Raw genomic sequence first — 21,761 nt, forward strand, 5'->3', positions numbered from 1 at the left:
AGAATGAATCGAGGAGGCTCCTCTCCAACCACCACTACTAAATTGCTGGGGCTGATCCTGACAAGCCAGGAAAGAATGCTTGGTTGGATTAGGTTGCTGACCCCATCACCCAGGAGGCCGCCATGGGGCACCCAGCAAAGCAGATCATACCCTCTGGCTTGTCTCTATACTAGCAGCCTAAAAAGGAGTCTCCTTTCTCGCCTCTCTCAACGCCCTTGGCAATGAGGGACAGCTCTCCTGATTCTGCAGGCAATGGGAAACAGCACCGCCCAGCAGCCACACACACTTCCAATTCACTCATTAACATCCATCCAAATAGTCAAACATTCAAGCATTTATTAATGCTTAGGCCAAGAGCAACAGAAGATAAACAACATTCCTACTCTCATAGAACATATAGTCTAGTCCGGGAGAGAGATGTTAAATACAGTGCAAAGTAATTATAATTGTGACAAGGTGTTAAACGTAAGAGGTGCTATAAGAATGCACATAGGGACCCTAAACTATCTTGGCAGTCAGGAAAGACTTCCCTGAGGAAGTGACATTCAAGATGCTGAGGCAGGAAGAGAGGTTAGAAGTTATCCAAGGGGAAGGAAAGTTCAGGCAAAAGCCCTGGTTATTAAAGTGCAAGCTCCCTCCAGAAATGTTCAAGCAGAAGTGAACTGCCATGCCAGAGACACCTGGGTCTTTGTCCAGGAGGGGTATGGGGCAGCTCACAGGCTCTGGAAGAAAGCCTGGCCATCTATCCAAAGGGGACCTTATATCTGCTTTTCATCTCCTCCTGAACCATGATGTCCCAACTCAACAGAAGACCTATGAGCAGGCAGTTGACAACCTTTACTTCTGGCTTCAACTCTATCATCAATTTGCTGTGTAGCTCTACAGAAATCCCTCTACTCTCTGGTTTCAGTTTCTCTAAGATGAGTGTTGGATTAGGACAGTGTTTTTCCATTTATTTCTTTTAAACCATACTCCATTTTAGATATACAAATGTCATTCCTGTCCTGTAGTGTCTATAATGAAAGACATCAAATCATTTTCAAAATCTAAAATTATAATATGAAATATGCTTTTAAAATTACACATGCCCTTTAAATATTAATATTCTATCTTTAGATACCTGCTGAAGACCTGGAGGCAGGAGTAAAGAAATGGTCTCTAAGCTTACCCCTTTCCTGTTACCTGTCCCTGTCCCTCCCACATAGACCTGGCCACCAGCACTTTTCATCTCTAGCCTCATTTTGTTCATTCCTTCCAGGATAAATTGACCACACAATGAAGAGAAGCCCTAGGTCATCCAAAAAAGAAGGCATATTGTGAAAGACTCTTGAATGTTAATTTCCAGTGATGCTGGGAAATAGACACTTTGATAGAAGCATACAATGTTCCTGAGGACAATTTAGCAATATGAATTAAAAGACTTAAAAATGTTCATATCCTTTGAACCATCAATTCCACAGCTAAGAATTTATCCTCAAGACATAATTATGGATGAACACAAAGATTTATCCACAAGGATGTTCACTTCGCCATTTTTAGAACAGCAAATAATTGGAAATAAACTAAATGTACAAGAGACTGGTTAATAAACATCTTTACCACTAAATACACATATGCAACTTTATTTTTTTTTTTACTTTTAGTGGTTTTTTTTTAATATGAAATTTATTGTCAAATTGGTTTCCATACAACACCCAGTGCTCATCCCAACAGGTGCCCTCCTCAGTACCCATCACCCACCCACCTCTCCCTCCCCCCCACCATCAACCCTCAGTTTGTTCTCAGTTTTTAAGAATCTCTTATGGTTTGGCTCCCTCCCTATTTTTTTTTCATCCCTTCCCCCATGGTCCTCTGTTAAGTTTCTCAGGATCCACATAAGAGTGAAAGCATATGGTATCTGTCTTTCTCTGTATGACTTATTTCACTTAGCATAATACTCTCCAGTTCCATCCACGTTGCTACAAAAGGCCATATTTCACTCCTTCTCATTTACATACGCAACTTTAAAAATGATACACACAGGGGCACCTGGGTGGCTTAGTTGGTTAAGCATCCAACTCTTGATTTTGGCTCAGATCGTGATCCCAGTTTGTGAGATGGAGCTGTGTTGGACTCTGCACTGAGTATGGAGCCTGCTTAGGAGTCTCTCTCTTCCTCTCTCTTTCTGCCCCTCTCCCATACATGTGCACACACTCACTCTCTCAAAATAAACTTAAGTAAAAGTGATACATAGAATATTTGCTGAATTAAACAAAACAAAGGTTACAAAACAAATGATCCAATTGTATGTACACATGCAAGTGCATTTTGGGGCAGCGATGGAGGGAGCAAGAATCTATGGTGGAGTTGCACTGTGTTCATTTTTCCTACTTGTTGACTCAGAACCTACCCCCTGGAGCTAAATGTGATGCTACTATGGCATGTTATCCTCACAGGTAAATCTATGAACCCACAACTCACAAAAGCTTAATATTACAAAAGCTTAATATTAAAACAGAATGAAATGAGGCAGGCAGGAACGCGGTTCAGTTCTCCATCACCATCCACTCATCATCAGGGATTTGATAGTAATATTAAAGCCAGACTGATTTTTTCCCCCAGACTTCTAATTTCATATAGATTTTTTAGTTGTCCTTTCCTTGAGTCTAGTGCAGTGGTTTCCAAACTTTAGAGTGCATAAAAAGTGCTGTCCATGGTGGTTTAGAGTAATTTTGACTTTATGAGATTTTTTTTTCCCTTACACTCTGAGTTTAGAACCTAATCATGGTATGAAAGAAAGAAGATGACCAGAAGGATATTTACCAAAATATTAACAATATTGGAATTTCAGTTGGTTTTTATTTCCTTCCTTGGGATTTTCTGTTTTCCAAGTTATCTGACAAGAAACATATTTTTAATCAGAAAATAAAATGTTTCTTAAAAATAAGTGGGTTAAAAGCGCTCCAAAACATAAAAAGAAACTATGCCTGGACATTAAGAGGGGTGCCTCTGACTATGCCCTTCATATCCCTCCCCTCTGCAAGCTCCGATACTGCCCCAGTTGGTGCCCCAACACTCAAGGACAGACAGTACATCGTCGCTAGGATACCACGCAGGAAAACCTGGCAAGAAGATTATTTTTACATTTACCTCCTAGGCTGTGCTTATAATGATGCTTAGAAGCTTAGACTAAAGGGTCCAAAATGAAGCAGCCATGACCATCCACTAATGGAGCTGTCCCCTATTCCTGAAACTCTCTACCAAATAAATCATCAGAGAACATGTACAGCACATACGTTTTGTCTTTAGGACTAAAAGCTGTTTAGTCTGCTTTTCACAGACCTGGTGACGCCACCAAGCACACTGGTAAGGACCAGAAGAAAAACAACAAGCCATAATACAGACTGGGTTCAGTCAGTAACTAGTTGGGTGATCTGTGCCTCAGATTCTCTTCTGTTAAATAGCCTAATAAAAGCTCTTTTCTTTTAAGGGGGTGGGTATAAAAGCATTAGGACAAAGTGAACAGCAGGGCCTCCGTGTAGGATGTTATTATTTAATGAAAGTATATGCTGGGACTTTGTTGGGGAGAAGGGAACTGGCTAGCTCTGGGTCCTTTGACACAAGGCTGGTAAAGTTCAACTAGTCTCACCATTCAAGCTTTCCAAGAAGCTGGGTGCACACACACTAGATGTGGGAGTGGAGGTGGATAAGACAACGGTGCTGACTTCTCCTAGGGCACAACTCAGGAACTCTGAAGTCAAGGACAGAAGGTAGGTGGTACCCCAGGTTCCTCAAAAACACAATGGGCAAAAACCACCAGGGCAGGATCTAAAGATGAGGGATGCTTGTGTTATTTGGTCACTTAAATTCAATAATCATTTAATCCCTTACCAGGCATTGTAACTACCCTCCGTCTTTGCTCAAAATAAAACACATGACTTCCAAGCCAGAGACAGCTGCCATTAGGTTACATTTTAAATCCACCTAGAGTCTAATAAAGCTAATTTTACTGTTATGGTATCTATTAAACATGGGGCCTTTGTTTAGAGAGTGAACAGAGGGGAGGAAAGCAAAGACATCAAGGGCTAGGAATTTTGATCATTCCAGAATTGTTTCTGAGAAGAAATAAGAATAAACACTATTTTTACAAATAACTCTAGGGTACTATCAGATTGTTCTCTAATCTTAAGAGTCTGTTTCTTGGCCTGAGGGGCCAACATGGCAAAAAGTAGGGGGATCCGAACTTCCTGCGTCTTTCAAACAAAGAAGGCTTGAAGCCAAAGGACTTTGAACCCCAAGAATATGGGAGGAAAAGAGACTGAGTCACTACCACGTATAAAAATAACTCTAACAGGGACAAACGTTTCAGAAGGTCCACTACTGTACAACCATCCAGCCCCCTTGAGAACAGACCAGCCCCCCACAGTCAGGCAACAGCTTAGGGACAGAAACAAGGCACTCTACTTCACCTAAGTGGGAAATATTGAACAAACTGACCAAGGAAGCTAACTTGGACCTGGGACTTGGAGCCTAAGGATCATTAAGACAGGGCTGGGGGGGTGGGGAGCCTACTTGCTCCATGATCAGAGACCAAAGCCACCCAAATAAGTTTTGATAAAATGAATGACCAAACATATAACTTTATAGATTTTTTTCAATAGAGAAAGCCAAGCCAAATCATGAAATAGCTAATTAGCTAGAACACATGTCTATGACCAGTGATCTTCATACATCCATTTTAATCAGTAAAACCTCCAAGTGATTGTTTTAAAAAAACCAGATTCCTGGGGTGCCTCGGTGGCTCAGTCAGTTAACTGTCCAACTTTAGCTCAGGTCATGATCTCACAGTTCATGGGTTCGAGCCCCACATGAGGCTCTGTGCCGACAGTTCAGAGCCTGGAGCCTGTTTCAGATTCTGTCTCTGTCTCCCTCGCTCATGCTCGCTCGCTCTCTCTCTCTCTCTCTCTCTCTCTCTCTCTCAAAAACAAACGTTATGGGAATGCCAGCTGGTGCAGCCACTCTGGAAAACAGTATGGAGGTTCCTCAAAAAACTAAAAATAGAACTACCTACGAGCCAGCAATTGCACTACTAGGCATTTATCCATGGGATACAGGTGTGCTGTTTTGAAGGGACACATGCACCCCCATGTTTATAGCAGCACTATCAACAATAGCCAAAGTATGGAAACAGCCCAAATGTCCATCGATGGACGAATGAATAAAGAAGATGTGGTATATATATATACAATGGAGTATTACTCAGCAATCAAAAAGAATGAAATCTTGCCATTTGCAACTACGTGGATGGAACTGGAGGGTATTATGCTAAATGAAATTAGTCAGAGAAAGACAAAAATCATATGACTTCACTCATATGAGGACTTTAAGAGACAAAACGGATGAGCATAAGGGAAGGGAAACAAAAATAATATAAAAACAGAGAGAGGGACAAAATAGAAGCGACTCATAAATATGGAGAACTAAGGGTTACTGAAGGGGTTGTGGGAGGGGGGATGGGCTAAATGGGTAAAGGGCACTAAGGAATCTACTCCTGAAATCATTGTTGCACTATATGCTAACTAATTTGGATGTAAATTTTAAAACATAAAAAATAAATTTAAAAATAAATAAATAAATAACATTAAAAAATTAAAAAAAAATAGATTTCAGGTGTCAACCCCTAGAGAATCTCATGAAAAAAGTCTAGGGTGAGCCCAGGAATTGCATTTAGCAAGCACCCAGGTGATCTGGCTGTGTGTAGTCTGGAGCTCACACTTGGAGATATTTGATGCTAAAGGGCCAGGAGGGCCTAACACACCTGTCTCCCCTTGACTTCTAGTGGGCATCACCCAAGTAGGCTTGAATCAATTCAAAACAGAATCTGTGGCACAAAAACAGACACATAGACCAATGGAATAGAATAGAAACCCCAGAACTAGACCCACAAACGTATGGCCAACTCATCTTTGACAAAGCAGGAAAGAACATCCAATGGAAAAAAGACAGCCTCTTTAACAAATGGTGCTGGGAGAACTGGACAGCAACATGCAGAAGGTTGAAACTAGACCACTTTCTCACACCATTCACAAAAATAAACTCAAAATGGATAAAGGACCTAAATGTGAGACAGGAAACCATCAAAACCTTAGAGGAGAAAGCAGGAAAAGACCTCTCTGACCTCAGCCGTAGCAATCTCTTACTCGACACATCCCCAAAGGCAAGGGAATTAAAAGCAAAAGTGAATTACTGGGACCTTATGAAGATAAAAAGCTTCTGCACAGCAAAGGAAACAACCAACAAAACTAAAAGGCAACCAACGGAATGGGAAAAGATATTCGCAAATGACATATCGGACAAAGGGCTAGTATCCAAAATCTATAAAGAGCTCACCAAATTCCACACCCGAAAAACAAATAACCCAGTGAAGAAATGGGCAGAAAACATGAATAGACACTTCTCTAAAGAAGACATCCGGATGGCCAACAGGCACATGAAAAGATGTTCAGCGTCGCTCCTTATCAGGGAAATACAAATCAAAACCACACTCAGGTATCACCTCACGCCAGTCAGAGTGGCCAAAATGAACAAATCAGGAGACTATAGATGCTGGAGAGGATGTGGAGAAACGGGAACCCTCTTGCACTGTTGGTGGGAATGCAAATTGGTGCAGCCGCTCTGGAAAGCAGTGTGGAGGTTCCTCAGAAAATTAAAAATAGACCTACCCTATGACCCAGCAATAGCACTGCTAGGAATTTATCCAAGGGATACAGGAGTACTGATGCATAGGGCCACTTGTACCCCAATGTTCATAGCAGCACTCTCAACAATAGCCAAATTATGGAAAGAGCCTAAATGTCCATCAACTGATGAATGGATAAAGAAATTGTGGTTTATATACACAATGGAATATTACGTAATATTCCATTGTGTATATAAACACCTATATTGCTACCAAATATGGCCTTTTGTAGCAACGTGGATGGAACTGGAGAATGTGATGCTAAGTGAAATAAGCCATACAGAGAAAGACAGATACCATATGGTTTCACTCTTATGTGGATCCTGAGAAACTTAACAGGAACCCATGGGGGAGGGGAAGGAAAAAAAAAAAAAAGAGGTTAGAATGGGAGAGAGCCAAAGCATAAGAGACTGTTAAAAACTGAGAACAAACTGAGGGTTGATGGGGGGTGGGAGGGAGGAGAGGGTGGGTGATGGGTATTGAGGAGGGCACCTTTTGGGATGAGTACTGGGTGTTGTATGGAAACCAATTTGTCAATAAATTTCATAAAAAAAAAAACAGAATCTGAATAAATCCAATTAATACCTCTTGTCAAACCTCAACAAAATTACAACAAAACTAGGGCATGATAAAGAATGCCAGTACAGGGATAATACACGGAAGCATTTAGCAATAGGAAATGCTCTAAAACTGTTATCTTTTATTTTATGCATTTTAGAAAGAGAGAGAATGCAAGTAGGGAAAAGAGGCAGAGGGAAAGAGAGACAGAATTCTAAGCAGGCTCCACACTCAGCACAGAGCCCAAGGCAGGGCTCCATCCTATGACTCTGGGATCATGACCTGATCGAGTTCCACACTGGGCTCTGCACTGAAAGCATAGAGCCTGCTTGGGATTTTCTCTCTCCCTCTCTCTCTGCCCCTCCCCTGCTTGTGCTCTCTCTCTCTCAAAATAAATAAACTTTTAGAAAATAAATAAAGGATGAGGATAGTATACTTTTGATACCTGTCTCATCTCACCTTCTACTCATAAGCCAGGTAAGAGCTCTCTGAATTCACTAGTGTTATCACCTAAAAACTCCACAGACTCAGCCAGACCTCAGTTAAAATCTGGGCTCACCCCACATGCCAGCTAGGTGGCCATGGATACACTTTGTCTTCCCTAAGCCACTATTTCTTCAGCCCTAAAATGGGATTTAAAATACCCACCCCACAGTATTGTTATGAGGATGAAAAAACAGAATTGTGTAAGTGGGACATAGTAGGTACTAAATAAATAGTGGCTATCAATCATTCAATGGCTAAACCTTTATTAGGGCCTTTTACAAGTCAGGCCAGTAGTAAGTGATAAGAGAGACAGAGAGACAAATATATAGATAGTAACTAAAAAGTTTCAGAGATTGACGTGTGCTATGAAGAAAATCAAACTGTAATACGATGGCGTGAAATGGGGGCTCAAGATGTGTCACTTAAACTAAGATCTAGGGGAAAAGCATTCCAGGCACAAGAGCAGGTAGGAACAAACCAATGTACCCAGGTGGGTACATTCCTGGGATGGAGGAAGGGCAGTGAGGCTACAAGTCAGTGACCAGTGGGGAGGACAGTAACAAGGAAGCTGAAGAGTGAGATAGCAGGAGTTATGGAGGGCCATATCATACCTGGCAGGAATTTGGATTCTCTTCCAGATGCAATAGGAAGCCATGGGAGGGGTTATAAGAAAAGACCGTGCCATGGAAGAGGCATGATCTAATTTTCTTTCTAAAAAGACTTCTGTAGGGGTGCCTGGGTGGCTCAGTCAGTTAAGTGTCTGACTCTTGATCTCAGCTGAGGCCTTGATCTCAGGGTGGTAAGTTCAAGCCCTGCAATGGGTTCCATTTAAAAAAAATTTTTTTAATTAAAAAAAAAAAGACTTCTGTAGCATTTATATGGAGAATGGCCTGGGGATTGGAACAATAAATAAAAACCTAATATTTCCTTAGTGTTTAAACTATGTGCTCTGAACTGTCCAAAGAACTTTATATGTATGATATTTAATCCTCATGAAAACTTGCAATATGAGTACAATTATTATCCCAATTTTACAGATGACAAAATAGTCATAGATTAGGTAGACTTGCCCATCCCAGTGAGTAGAGGATCCAATATACAAACCCAGATGGTCTGATTGCAATGCCACTCCAAAGCCTTGAAAAGAAATGGGGGAAACCAGGGAGACTAGGTAAAAACACCACTGTAGGAGTACAGGCAAGAGAGGGAGATGGCTGGCAAGATGACTACATCGTCAATGCTGAGGGAGATTCAGCTGTACAAAATGTCTCAGTGGCAGTAGCCAATTCCACTACTGACAGGACTTACGACGGGGGGAAGGAAAGAGACAAGCAAAGTAGACTCCCAAGTTTTTGGTTTGAGCAACAGAGTGGATACCAGTGCCAATTTCCTGAGATGATTAAGCCTGTAAGAAGAACAAATCCAAAGGGAGGGGAGGCATTAAAATGAATCAAGAACTCTGGTTTGGATACATGAGATCTAAGTAGTCTATTAGATATCCAAGTGGAGAAGTCCATACGGCAGTAAGTTGTGGTCATCTCCACTTGGGAATCTCATCATCACATGACTCCTTAGGGTCTGTGTGTTGGTGAAGATGGGGGAAGAGGACTCTCCCAGTTACAGACCTTTCTGGTTGGTTGTAACAAGCAGGGCAGAGCCTTATGTCAACTTGCTCTGAGGCTGAAAGCACCCTACGCAGCCCACCCTCTGTGGTCCAGTGAAGTCTGCATCCCAGCTCCATTCTCTGAGCCAGCTTCCTGGGTACCAGATCTTTGAGAAGCAATGCAGAGCCTGGAGGTTCAGAAGAAGAGGCTGGAAATAGGAACCGTGGAAGGAAGATTATTGGGCATCCTGCTGGCTTGTGAGAAGGGAACTTCTGAATCCCTCCCTTCTGCTTCAACACTTTTTTTTCAGTCCTCCTATCATTGAAGCCCATCCGGGTGTGAGTCCCTGGAACTGCTCACAAGGGCCTGAGTGTGATGATAATGAAAGGGTTTCCAAAATAAGCCTCCCACATTCAGGCTTCCCAAATCCCTGGCTGGCATCCAGGCTATAGCATTCCCAGAAAAACAGCAACCTCGCTTGATAAAATACCTTCAGTACTGACACCTCCGTGGCTCAGAGGAAATGGGTGTATGCTAGAGGTCAGGTAGAGGTTGGAAGAAAGAAAAAATGGCAGTTTTTAAAGTTCAGCTGAAATGTCAGGAACACGAAGCAGCCCATGTTTACACAGAGCTTTCCAAAGCTGAGACCAGCTTCCAAGAGCTTTTAAAAAATGGCTACATCAACTTGTCCAATGAAATGGCTTTTTAGTTTAACAGAAATAGACCTGGGCTGTTCTCATTCTCCTTGTATCCTTAGGCTTAATCTCCTAACATAATTTATACTCAACTCTGGTTGGTCCTTGTTGTTTTATTTTTTATTCACATTTTATCCCTTTCTCATAAGCTGCCTCAAATCCACTGTGTAATAGGATAAAGCAGTAGATGAATAGACAAATAGTGCACAGTCTTGACCATCCTGGATGTTAAACTTACAGAACCACATCATCAATAAAGGCTGTTTATTGTGAATATTAATTGGAGGTTGGGGGAGAAAACACCCAAATTAATATGTAAAACACTTTAATGTTTTGATCTCCTTATGTTAAAAAAAAGAGTCTGGTAATAATTAATACGTGTATTTTTCATATTCCTCTGTTCCTAATCGTCTAAACAATAATTTATGGGGCAAAAGGAGTAAAATCTTATGTCCTACATAGGTACCATTGATTTTGTGGCTCTTACCATTCAAACTGGGAACAGGATGCCAGGTCAATAACCGAGATGCTTCATCTTCCACATAAGAAACTGTCAAAGCCACTGAAGGAGATCGGAATCAGACTCAACCTAAATCTATCCACAAAGCTGGAATGTCAGTCCTTTCTTGGCATGGGGAGGTAAACACACGACAATGCCTACTGCTATTCTCTGGTGTTCTCCTAAATGCAGAAACAAGCTCAAGAATATGAAATAGCCAGCAGCCTGGGAACACAACTTTGGAGACATAAAAATTATTAGGTTTTCTAAATCACTGACATGAGCCAAAATCCTTACTGAGACTAGTGGGCCAAAGATAGAACCAAAAGCCTCATCACATTTACAAACATCCCCTTAAGTGCCTTCTTCTTGAACACTCTCTCTAACATAAACCTGAATGTAGCAATTATTCAGATCCCCATGTGCAGGCAGCAAATGTTTTTGAGGCTCATTCTCAAGGGAGCAAAGGAAAAATGGTATTTTTGACTAACATTTTTTTATCATCAGAAGTTGCTGGAACCAGTGTCTTGGCACTCTAGAGCACACAGTGATGACAGATGCTTACAGTGTTCACCCTGAGGACTTGCAACCTTGTAGAAGAACAGACAGATCAAATTATGCCTTGTTGTAGTTTGAAATGTGCTTTATTGCCTTCTAGGTTTTTGGAGATTGACACTCCACACAGAACACAGTAGGTGACAACACTGAGCCATGAGAATATTCCATTTGCCAACCTTGCTGACTAGAGAAAGTTTAATGTAATAATGAACGCCATTCTAAAAATTAGGTCTCTATTAAAATAATGACAACAGGCACAAAGTCATTAAAAACACATGCCTGACAAATGTGTTATCAAAAGCACCATAAAATGTACTTTCCTGGCATGCTGTCATTTCCCACCTGCACTCTACCAATCATTGGGCAAATCCAATTATTCCTGGAGACAACCGAACTAGGCATCTCCTCTCCTCTTCTCCCTAGTGACTTTTATGAAAATAATATTCAACTTTAATGCTCCTGCACTTCAGGAGACTATGTGACAAGTGCAATAAACATATTCTCTGTGTGCAAAAATCAGGGAAAATGAGATCTGAGACTGCCTTTGCCAACCCCAGGTGTAGGCCTTCCTTCCCCAAACTCAAGAGAGACTGGAATGTAACAGCTGTCAGAAAGCAGCAATGGCCTGTGCCAGAAATACTCTGGCTGTGCAGCTCTAATTGCCAAGAGATAAGAACCCATAACTCACACAGACACTTGTGGCTTAGGCTCAGACACAGCACAGAAAGGAAAGAGCATGCGCTCTGGAGTCAGATAGATCAACATTCTGACTTTTACCCACTCTGTGACCTTGGACTAGCTGTTTCCTTCCCCAAACCTCAGTTGCCCTCTTTTGATAGGACTGGCAGCAAGATGTACCAGGTGGCTACTACAGGACTGGACTTATAGCAAGAGTGCAATACACTGGAGCTATTCTTATTAAAAATCCCTGAAGGGCACAGTGGAGTAAAATGAACTTGGGGATGTGCTGGGTACCATGATGGTCAAGCTCTCTGCACAAAAGATAGATTGCAACCTTGAAAGGGCCGCAGTTTTCTGTGAGACCTACAAGGATCAGTCACATAAAATCCCTGGCTGCTTTTGCCTTCTTCACTTGGTCAAACAAGTATTTACTGAGACCTTACAGGGTGCCAGGATTATGCCAAGTACTGAGGACAATATGGCCCTGACCTCTTGAGGCTGATCGTCTAATAAGACAACTAGCTTTCAAAATAAACACATGAGTAGATGTAAATGTACATCTGTGATGAGTACACAAAGGAGAGGTAACATGGCCACCTAAAATGAGGAAATTGGCCCAGTCTGAGGAGATGTAGGATGACAAGGGCTTGGCAAAGACAAAGAAGAAAGCTGAAGAGGGTCTCATTCTTCACACTCTCAGTGGGCTCTACATAAAATATTTAACTTAAAGGAATAAGCTAGGAAACTCTTGGCTTCCTCTTAATGACTAGGATGCTTTTCCTTTCTAACAGTAAAATCCAGAAAACCCACTGTTCCCTTTTTGTTTTGGCTGCCAGGAAGCTCTAAGTCAAATGTGAAGCTCAACAATAATACAAACCCTTAACGCACGAGTATTCATATTCTCCCTACCCTCCTTGGTTTGTCATCTTCCACTTCCTTATATTTTCCCTGATCCTGATTTCAAATTCCTATTTGCACTTTATCATCATATCTAGTGTTCATGGATCTTGGATGGAAGGAAGCAGGATACAGAGACTTACTAATACTCTTTCTAAGGCTAAGGGGCTGAGATGGAAAGAATTAACAGAGTGCCCTTTGTGTCTCTGCCTGGCGTGTTACCCCAGAGGCAGAGAAAGACATGTGGCTTGGTCCACTTTTATACAAGCAGTGTGTTCCTTATGATTGTGTGATCTAGCACAATGGTGCTTTTTCCCAGAGCCACTTTATCATGTTATATTTTTGCCCTAACAAGCAGCTTTCTTTTAGCTCATTTTTCCCTGAAACATTCACTGACCTATATTTATAGTGTACCTATATTCTGGATATTCCAGGATAGGAGTTCCCTTCTCCCCTCCTCCCCACTGTTTTTTTTTTTTTTTACAATTTTCTGTTTAATAAAAGAAGCTCATTAAATATATAACTGGAGTATTCCCTTTATACCTCTGAAAGGCATGATATACACAAACAAATCCCTCAACAGACCATTCCTCACGATTTTTAAATAAAAAAAAAACAGTCATGGTCCTCTTGTGATAAATTAATGTTCATGTTGAAGGTTGAAAACAGAATAGAGATGAGGAGAAGGGAGACAGGCGGTTACTGATTTTCAGTGTGCCACTGATCTGCACCATTAAAAAAATAGAATGTTTTATGAGTAAAAGATCCATTTTTTGTAGAAAACTCCATTCTTCTCCCTGGGAAAATAAAATCTTTGTAAATGATAATTAGACATAATCCAAGAACTGCAAATTGAGAGTCTGTTCTTTTTGGTCCTGCTCCCCTTCGTATGATAAAAACTCTGAACTATTTTACTCAGAAAAAAAACAACAACACAATTTTGGACTGTTTGAGGGGATTCAAGGACTTCCTGAAAGTCCACTCATTAACTTATTGAGTACTCTCCTTGAGAATGGAACAAATACTACAGATGCTTGAGAAGGCATGTGGCAAGAATGCTTGAAAAAAATATATAAATACTACAAATAATAGTTACATGCAATGTCGATAAGAGCTATGAAGGTTAATAAAAAATGAATATGAAATTATGTCTTTAAATTCACTTCAGGGGTGCCTGGGTGGCTCAGTTGACTGAGCATCTGACTCTTGATTTCAGCTCAGGTCATGATCTCATGGTTCAGGAGATTGAACCCTGCACTGGGCTCTATGCTGACAGTGCAAAGTCTGCTTGAGATTCTCTCTCTCTCTCTCTCTCTCTCTCTCTCTCTCTCTCATTCTCTCTCTCTCTCTCTCTCTCTCCTTCTCCCTCTCTGCCCCTCCCCCACTTGCACTGTCTCTCAAAATAAATACATTAATTAAAATAAATAAATTTACGAGGCGCCTGGATGGCTCAGCCAGTTAAGCATCCAACTCTTGGTTTCAGCTCACAGCATGATCTCATGGTTAGTGAGTTCGAGCCCCACATGGGGTTCTATGCTGGTGGCATGGAACTTGCTTGGGATTCTCTTGCTCTCCTCCTCTCTGTGCCCCTTTCCCGCTTGTTTCTCTCTCTCTCTCTCTCTCTCTCTCTCTCTCTCTCTCTCTCTCTCTCAAAACAAATAAACTTGGAAGCCTGGGTGGTTCAGTTGGTTGGGTGTCCAACTTCAGCTCAGGTCATGATCTCGCAGTTCATGAGTTCAAGCCCCGCATCTGGCTCTGTGCTGACAGCTCAGAGCCTGGAGACTGCTTCAGATTCTGTGTCTCCCTCTCTCTGCCCCTCCCTCATTCATGTTCCATCTGTCTGTCTGTCTCTCTCTCTCTCTCTCTCAAAAATAAACACTAGGGGCGCCTGGGTGGCTCAGTCGCTTAGGCGTCTGACTTCAGCTCGGGTCACGATCTTGCGGTCCGTGGGTTCGAGCCCCGCGTCAGGCTCTGGGCTGATGGCTCAGAGCCTGGAGCCTGCTTCCGATTCTGTGTCTCCCTCTCTCTCTGCCCCTCCCCCGTTCATGCTCTGTCTCTGTCTCAAAAATAAATAAACATTTAAAAAAATTTAAAAAAATAAATAAACACTAAAAAATATTTTTTAATTAAAAAAAAACTTAAAAATAAATAAAAAATAAATTCACCTTAGTGGTCTTAAGTGTGTCAATTTAAAGAAAAATAGTACACGGCTGTTGCAAAAATGCACAAGAGGAACAAGAATGCACAAAGCTGGCAATGCCCAAAGTTTAGGGAGCACTGCACAGGGGATATATCTAGGGGATGTAGGTTTTAAACACTACAGATACAGTCTAAAAGTCATTATACACATATCCAACCCATAAAATGTACACCAAGAGTGATCCCTAATGTAAATTACAGACCCGGGACCATAATGGCATGTTGGCTATAGCTTCATCAGTTGTAACAAACGCTCCACTCTGGTGGGGATGTTGATAAGGAGGGAGGCTGTGGATATACGGGAGAGTAAATTCTGCTCACTTTTGCTGAGAACATAAAACTGCTCAAAAAATAAAATCTATTTTTTTAAAGTTCCTCTCATAAAGCAGTTCACTCAATGGCACTTCTTCCCCCTTTTTCTCTTCTCGTGTTTCTCCAGACCAGCTAGCTTGGCAACACACATCCCCATGTCACTCTTATGAGCCAGAGGATTCCTAGTTTGCTGCAAAGATTATGAAGGATGAAAGGCTGCCTGGCAGAGCAGACATGTGTGGGGGTGAAGGGGATTTCCCTGATCTGCCTGAACAAGGTATCCGACCAGGGTGAGGCGACAAAGACCAGTTGCATTTCACTGACACCCGGGACCTGCCGAGACCCAGATATCGCCACAGGAAGTGAGTCAGAAATCCAGAAGATTAGACAATGGTGCTGGGTTTGCCAAACCAAAGCGAGGGCCACCAGGACCCAGAGCAAGAAGGATCAGGAAGAGCCACCAATCAGACTGTCTGTGTGGGTCTGTCTCCCCTTCACAAACAACCAGGACCTTAAAATTACTGACTCAGTACCTGTCTCCCCTGCTGGGCTATAGCTTCTAAGAGAAGGACCACTTGTGTCTTCTCAGCCCTGTATCTCCAGAGGCTAGCACAGTGCCTGGTACATAGTAGGCCCTTTGAGGGAATGGAAGAACTCGAGAAGAAAGGTCACATCTTTTCTCTTCTGCCCTCTGGTGGCTAGCGGGTACTTTGTATTGGAAAATGCTCAGGAAATAGTTCTTTTAAAACCATATAAACTGCCTGATATAACCAGTATGTGTTTTGTTTTGTTTTAATATAATTATCATTTTTTAAGAAAAAAGAACAAATGAATCCAGCAAATAAATGCCTTTGTTTTTTCACTCCTTGTAGGTAAGTCCGGGGTGGCAAACAGATGGAGGAATGATTGAGACCAAAATTAAAAGCTGGCTGGGGCTCCCCAGGGCTGGCTGAGTGGTCCAGACACAGGCATGTTCATCCACTAATCACCTGGCTCTGAGGTCATCTCTACCTACCCCATCCCCAGAGAAGACTGAAGGATGAGTGTGGTACCAAGACCAGGAGCCCTCTACTCTCTGGATAAACAGTGTGGTGAAGCAGTGGCCTGCCTCTCCCCAACTCAGCCCTAGTGTCTGCCTCCAAGAAATAACTATACTCAGGAGTAGAAAAGTATTAGAGGCAATGTCTATCACAGCAAGTGCCCCACCTGGCTGGGTGGGTCAGAGTGGTTCTAAGGTCACCAGCTGCCCTCTTGTAATGGGTACCCCAAGGTGCTGGGATGGTCAGGTGCCCCTCCCTAGGGTTTTCTTAAACAGTTGGATCATATGTTAAGGATTAAACAAAGGCCCCATAACCTCAGAGCTAGAAGCAGTCGTCACAATCACAGACCTATCCTTTCACACATCCCTGCTTACTGGTGGCCTGGCTTAGACACCACCAAAGTGACTCACTGCCTCTCAGAGAAACCCGCTCCATCTTTGGGCAGTTCTAATGAAATTCTGGATCTCTACTGTTTTTCTCTGAAAGAGAATATGGTTTCCAAGGCATTCCTAACAACCTGGCTTATACTGTGGGCACACAGGAGAACATGATTTAATTTCCCTTTCCACCAGCCTAGGGAACTTTTAACTCAGAACCACTGACTTCCAGAATCTCTACAACTAGAAGTGATGGTGATAATAGCTAATATTTATAGAGTGCTTACTAGGAGTTAAGCATATGCTAAGAGCTTTACAGGCATTATCTCACTTAATACATTTTACATTTAAAGCTCACACTCTCCTTTGAGTAAGATATTACTTGTTAACTTTTTTATGCGTGAGAAAATGAAGCCTCAGGGAGTTAACAGAACTTGTCCAAGGTCACACGGTACTAGGGGAGCTAGGAATGAAACCCAAGGTTTTGCATTTGCTTTAACAATAGAACTCTTAAAAAAAAAAAAAAAGATCTGATCATCAAAATCCAATAAATAAAATGAAGCAGTACTGTTTGTGAGGGCTCCTAAAGGGAGTGGCATACTCTGGTAATTACAATTAATAAATACATTCTGAGTTCCCCTACGCCAAGCACCTCTCTCACGGGGGGGGGGGGGGGGGGGAGTGTTACTGTTTTACTACTGTGCCTAGTGTTTAGAACAGCACCTAGCATATAAAAGACACTCGAAAAAATACTGCTGACTGAATGAATCCAACGTTCACTGAGTGTTTACTATCTTCCAGGCACTGTTCTAAGAATAGTTTTATTAGCTTGATTAACCTCATAGGAGGTTCTATTATCCCCATTTTACAGATGAGGAAAGTGAGGCACAGAGAGGCCATATAGGTTTCCCAAGGTCACACAGCAAGGAGGTAGCAGAATTGGAACTCAATCTGGGGTCAAACTCATGCCCTTTTAACTGTATTGAGCCATTTTAGTTCCTTAGTTTATAACAGGAGAAAGATCTGAGGCCTACAGGAGAGAGACTGCCACAGAAATAGTTAATGGCAGAGGAGCTGAACTTTTACTATCAACTATTTGTGCACCTGATGTCCTGCCTTTTATTTCTCCTTTTTATTTCTCATAATTCCACCATGAGGTAGACCCAAGAGCTTTTGCACTGCCACTTCAGAGATGAAGAAAATGCTCTGAATTCCCAGGAATGCTGCCATTTAGAGAGAAAATCGGTGACCACTGCCCACTCCAACTTGGCCATTGCTAAATATGTTTTTCTCAACCTTGCCGATGAGCATCTGGCTGGGTCTCACACACTGTAATCACAAAACCACATCAGGGGAAGACAGAGAGAAAGCAGAGGGCCAGGGAGAGGCCAAAAATGATTAGGAAAAGGGTAAGCCGTGCTTTCATTGCTGTATCACAGCAGTTGCATCCCAAGCCCACAGTTAAAAAATGAACTGCAATGTCCACTATCCACCGTGTCTTCTGGGCTTTGCAGCTCTGCAATAAAAATCCAATCTGAGCAAAGCCATTTTTCCACTTAGGCTTTCTTCTTGCCTCTCCTTGAGATGTTAAAAGACTCTCTTTTAAAATAGTAGATGAGCCACAAATGCCCTTTGGACAGAACTTCATGAAATCCCCACTTCGAAAAAAGCAAAAACAGTACTGCAAACATTCAAGGTCAAGTTAAATGATTTGGAATAACTGCATTGGATGTCCATTTTTATATTAAGTTTATTTTGAGAGGGAGAAAGAGTATGGGAGAGCGAGCAGGGGAGGGGCAGAGAGACAGGGAAAGAGAGAGAATTCCAAACAGGCTCCACACTGCCAGCGTGGAGCCCCATGAAGGGCTGGAACTCAGGAATCCTGAGATCATGACAGGAGCCAAAATCAAGAGTCAGAGACTTAACCCACTGAGCTACCCAGGTGTCCCTCTGGATGTCCATTTCAAATGTAAAACTCACCTTTTGAATTGGCCAACAGAGTAAACATTGTAAACTTTTTGAACTGGTCCCCAAGATTGACTTAAAACCTAAAGCAAAAAAACAAATTAAGAAAAAAAATCAGGGTGCCAGGGTGGCTCAGTCAGTTAAATGTCCGACTTCAGCTCAGGTCATGATCTCACGGTTGGTGAGTTCAAGCGCCGCGTCAGGCTCTGTGCTAACAACTCAGAGCCTGGAGCCTGCTTCAGATTCTTGTCTCCCTCTCTCTCTGCCCCTCCCCTGCTCATGCTCTCTCTGTGTCTCTCACAGATAAATAAACATTAAAAAATTTTTTTTTAAATAATAAAAAATAAAACCCAAAGCAGCAGTGTCTAATGAAATATAATGCAAGCCACATACGCAATTTTAAGTTTTCCAGTAGCCACATTAAAAAAAAAAAAAGGTAAAAATGGGGCACCTGGGTGGCTCAGTGGGTTGAGCCTCTGACTTCGGCTCAGGTCACAATCTCACAGTTTGTAAATTCAAGCCCCATGTCCGGCTCACTGCTGTCAGCCTGTCAGTGCAGAGCCTGCTTCAAATCCTCTTTTCCCTGCTCTCTGCCCCTCCCCCACTTGCACTCTCCCAAAAATAAATATCTTTAAAAAGGTAAAAACTAGTGAGATTAATTTTAACAGTACAGTTTAACTCAATATTTCCAAAATATTATCATTTTCAACATGCAATCAGCATAAAAACTATTGATATATTTTACATTCTTTTCATTAAGTCTTTTAAATCTGGGATGTGTTTCAAATTTGAAGCACATCTCAATCCAGACTAGCCAAGTTTTGAGTGCTCAAAAACTACATGCAGCTAGCGGCAACCTTTTAGGACAGCACAGACCTCAAGCTTTCAAATCCTTAATCATAAACTCCTGGCATAGTCCCTCCCTCCGCCTGATACAAGGAAGTATGCAGACAGACCTAACCTCAGAATCACAGGCCTTTTAACAGAAAAAAAAAAAAAAAAAAATGCTGTTAGGCCAAAGCAGAGGCTCCTGCTCTTTATTTTACAACATCAAATCCTACGAGAAGCAACCACAGGCTTAAAAGATAAATGTGTGCCTTGGTAACTCTGGTTAAATTGTTAGGGGAAGATAGGGCACCTGGGTGGCTCAGTTGGTTGAGCATCCGACTTCAGCTCAGGTCATGATCTCACAGTTCGTGAGTTCCAGCCACGTGTCGGGCTCTATGCTGACAGCTGGGAGCCTGGAGCCTGCTTCGGATTCTGTGCCTCCCTCTCTCTCTGCCCCAACCCACTCGCATTCTGTCTCTGTCTCTCTCAAAAATAAATAAACATTAAAAAAATTTTTTTTTAATTGTTAGGGGCAGAAGTGGGACTGGGAGGAAGAGTCTGTTATAATAAATAAATAGGGATGATAACCCTTTACACTTATGGAGCCCACATACGCATGCTCTCATCTTCTCAGCAGACTCCCATACCTGACAAGCCTGGGACTCAGAGGGCCTGGTAACCAGCACGTCACTCAGGTAGACAGAGGCAGGACCAGGAGAAGCTAAGCCCAGTGCTTGGCCTCAGAGCCCTGGATTCTGTCCCGGGTTCCCTAACTGAGCCACTAAACAGAATTGTCTGGAGGCACTTATTTGAAACATGGACTTCCGGGGGCACCTGGGTGGTTCAGTTGGTTAAGCATCCAACTCTTGACTTCAGCTCAGGTCATGATCTCCCAGTTGGTGAGTTCGAGCCCCACATAGGGCTCTGCGATGACAGTGTGGAACCTGCTCGGGATTCATATTCATTCTCTCTCTCTCTCTCTCTCTCTCTCTGAATCAATCAGTCAATCAATCAATCACAGACTTCCAGGTCCTGCCCAGATATACTGTATCAGTTTGGGGCAGGAGAGAAAGGCAGGATCCCAGGATCTGTATTTTTAAGACATTTCCCAGGTGATTCTGAGGTTTCCTCACTTCGGGAATGACTGTACCAAACCATCTTCAAGTATTAAAATGCCTCTCCCTAAAAAAAAAAAAAAAAAAAAAAAAAAAAAAAAAAAAACCAACACATAAAAACTCACACTTGACAAACAGGGTATTACTCTTCATCCAGCAGACATCTTTCACCAAATTGCACTGTTGGTGTTATTCCTTTCACTTATGCTGAAGCACGTTGCAACAGGCCGGTTTATAAGACTTGTAGAATTCATGCTGAGCAAATTTTTGGAGATGTTTTTCTCTGCATTTTCAGTGACTTCCTGGAGAAAGTTTCTTCCCTGATTTGATAATGATCACAATAGCCAATATTTATTGAACAGTTACTATGTTCCACAAATATACATTATCTCATTTAATCCCTAACAACAACTCTACAAGGCTGGGACTATAATTATGCCTTACCCAATTTTCAGATGAGGATGCTGAGGCTCAGAAGAGTCAACACCTTTAAGCAAGCTTAATTTGAAGTAGGTCTGTATGAAAAGCTTCACTATCATTATCCCTCCTAGTACTCAAAATTGCTAGGTTTCATTCCAGCATGTAATGTGTTCTCATCTTACACTATGGATGACCATTAACAGATCTGGCCCACCTTTATACATAGGTGCCCCTCCTCCGTTATCCCACAGCCCACCAAACTTGCTCTTATACTTGACTATTTTCTGCCTTTTCCAGAAGCCTGGGAGTTCTTTAAGAATTGTACCTCTTGGGGGACCTGGGTGGCTCAGCTGCTTAAGCATCCAACTCTTGATTTCAACTCCGGTCATGATCTCACAGTTAGTGAGTTCAAGCCCTGCATTGGGCTTTGTGCTGACAGCCACAAGCCTGCTTGGGATCCTCTCTCTCCCTCTTTCTGCCCCTCTCCTCTCTCTTTCTCTCTCAAAATAAATAAACTTAAAGAGAAAGAGAGAGAGAGAGAGAGAGAGAGAGAGAATTGTACATCTTTCAGGGCAGCTGGGTGGCTCAGTCAGTTAAGCATCCGACCCTTGATTTCGGCTCAAGTCATGATCTCACAGTTCCCCACACTGGGCTCTTTGCTGACAGCAGGGAGCCTGATTGAGAATCTCCCTTTGCCCCTTCCCCATTCGTGTGTGTGCACTCTCTCTCTCAAATTAAATAAATGAACTTTAAAAAAAAGAGAGAGAGAATTATACCTCTTTCTATCACATGTATCTCTGTACCCAGGA

General features: G+C 42.2%; 1 protein-coding gene across 8 annotated transcripts in view; it reads right to left on the bottom strand.

The window, feature by feature from the left end:
• Positions 1–21,761, bottom strand: part of PLEKHA7 (pleckstrin homology domain containing A7) — a 224,904-nt gene that overhangs the window by 143,830 nt on the left and 59,313 nt on the right. The gene's annotated exons all lie outside the window — the stretch shown is intronic.

This window comes from Prionailurus bengalensis, chromosome D1, assembly GCF_016509475.1.
Source record: "Prionailurus bengalensis isolate Pbe53 chromosome D1, Fcat_Pben_1.1_paternal_pri, whole genome shotgun sequence".
NCBI classification, from domain to species: domain Eukaryota; kingdom Metazoa; phylum Chordata; class Mammalia; order Carnivora; family Felidae; genus Prionailurus; species Prionailurus bengalensis.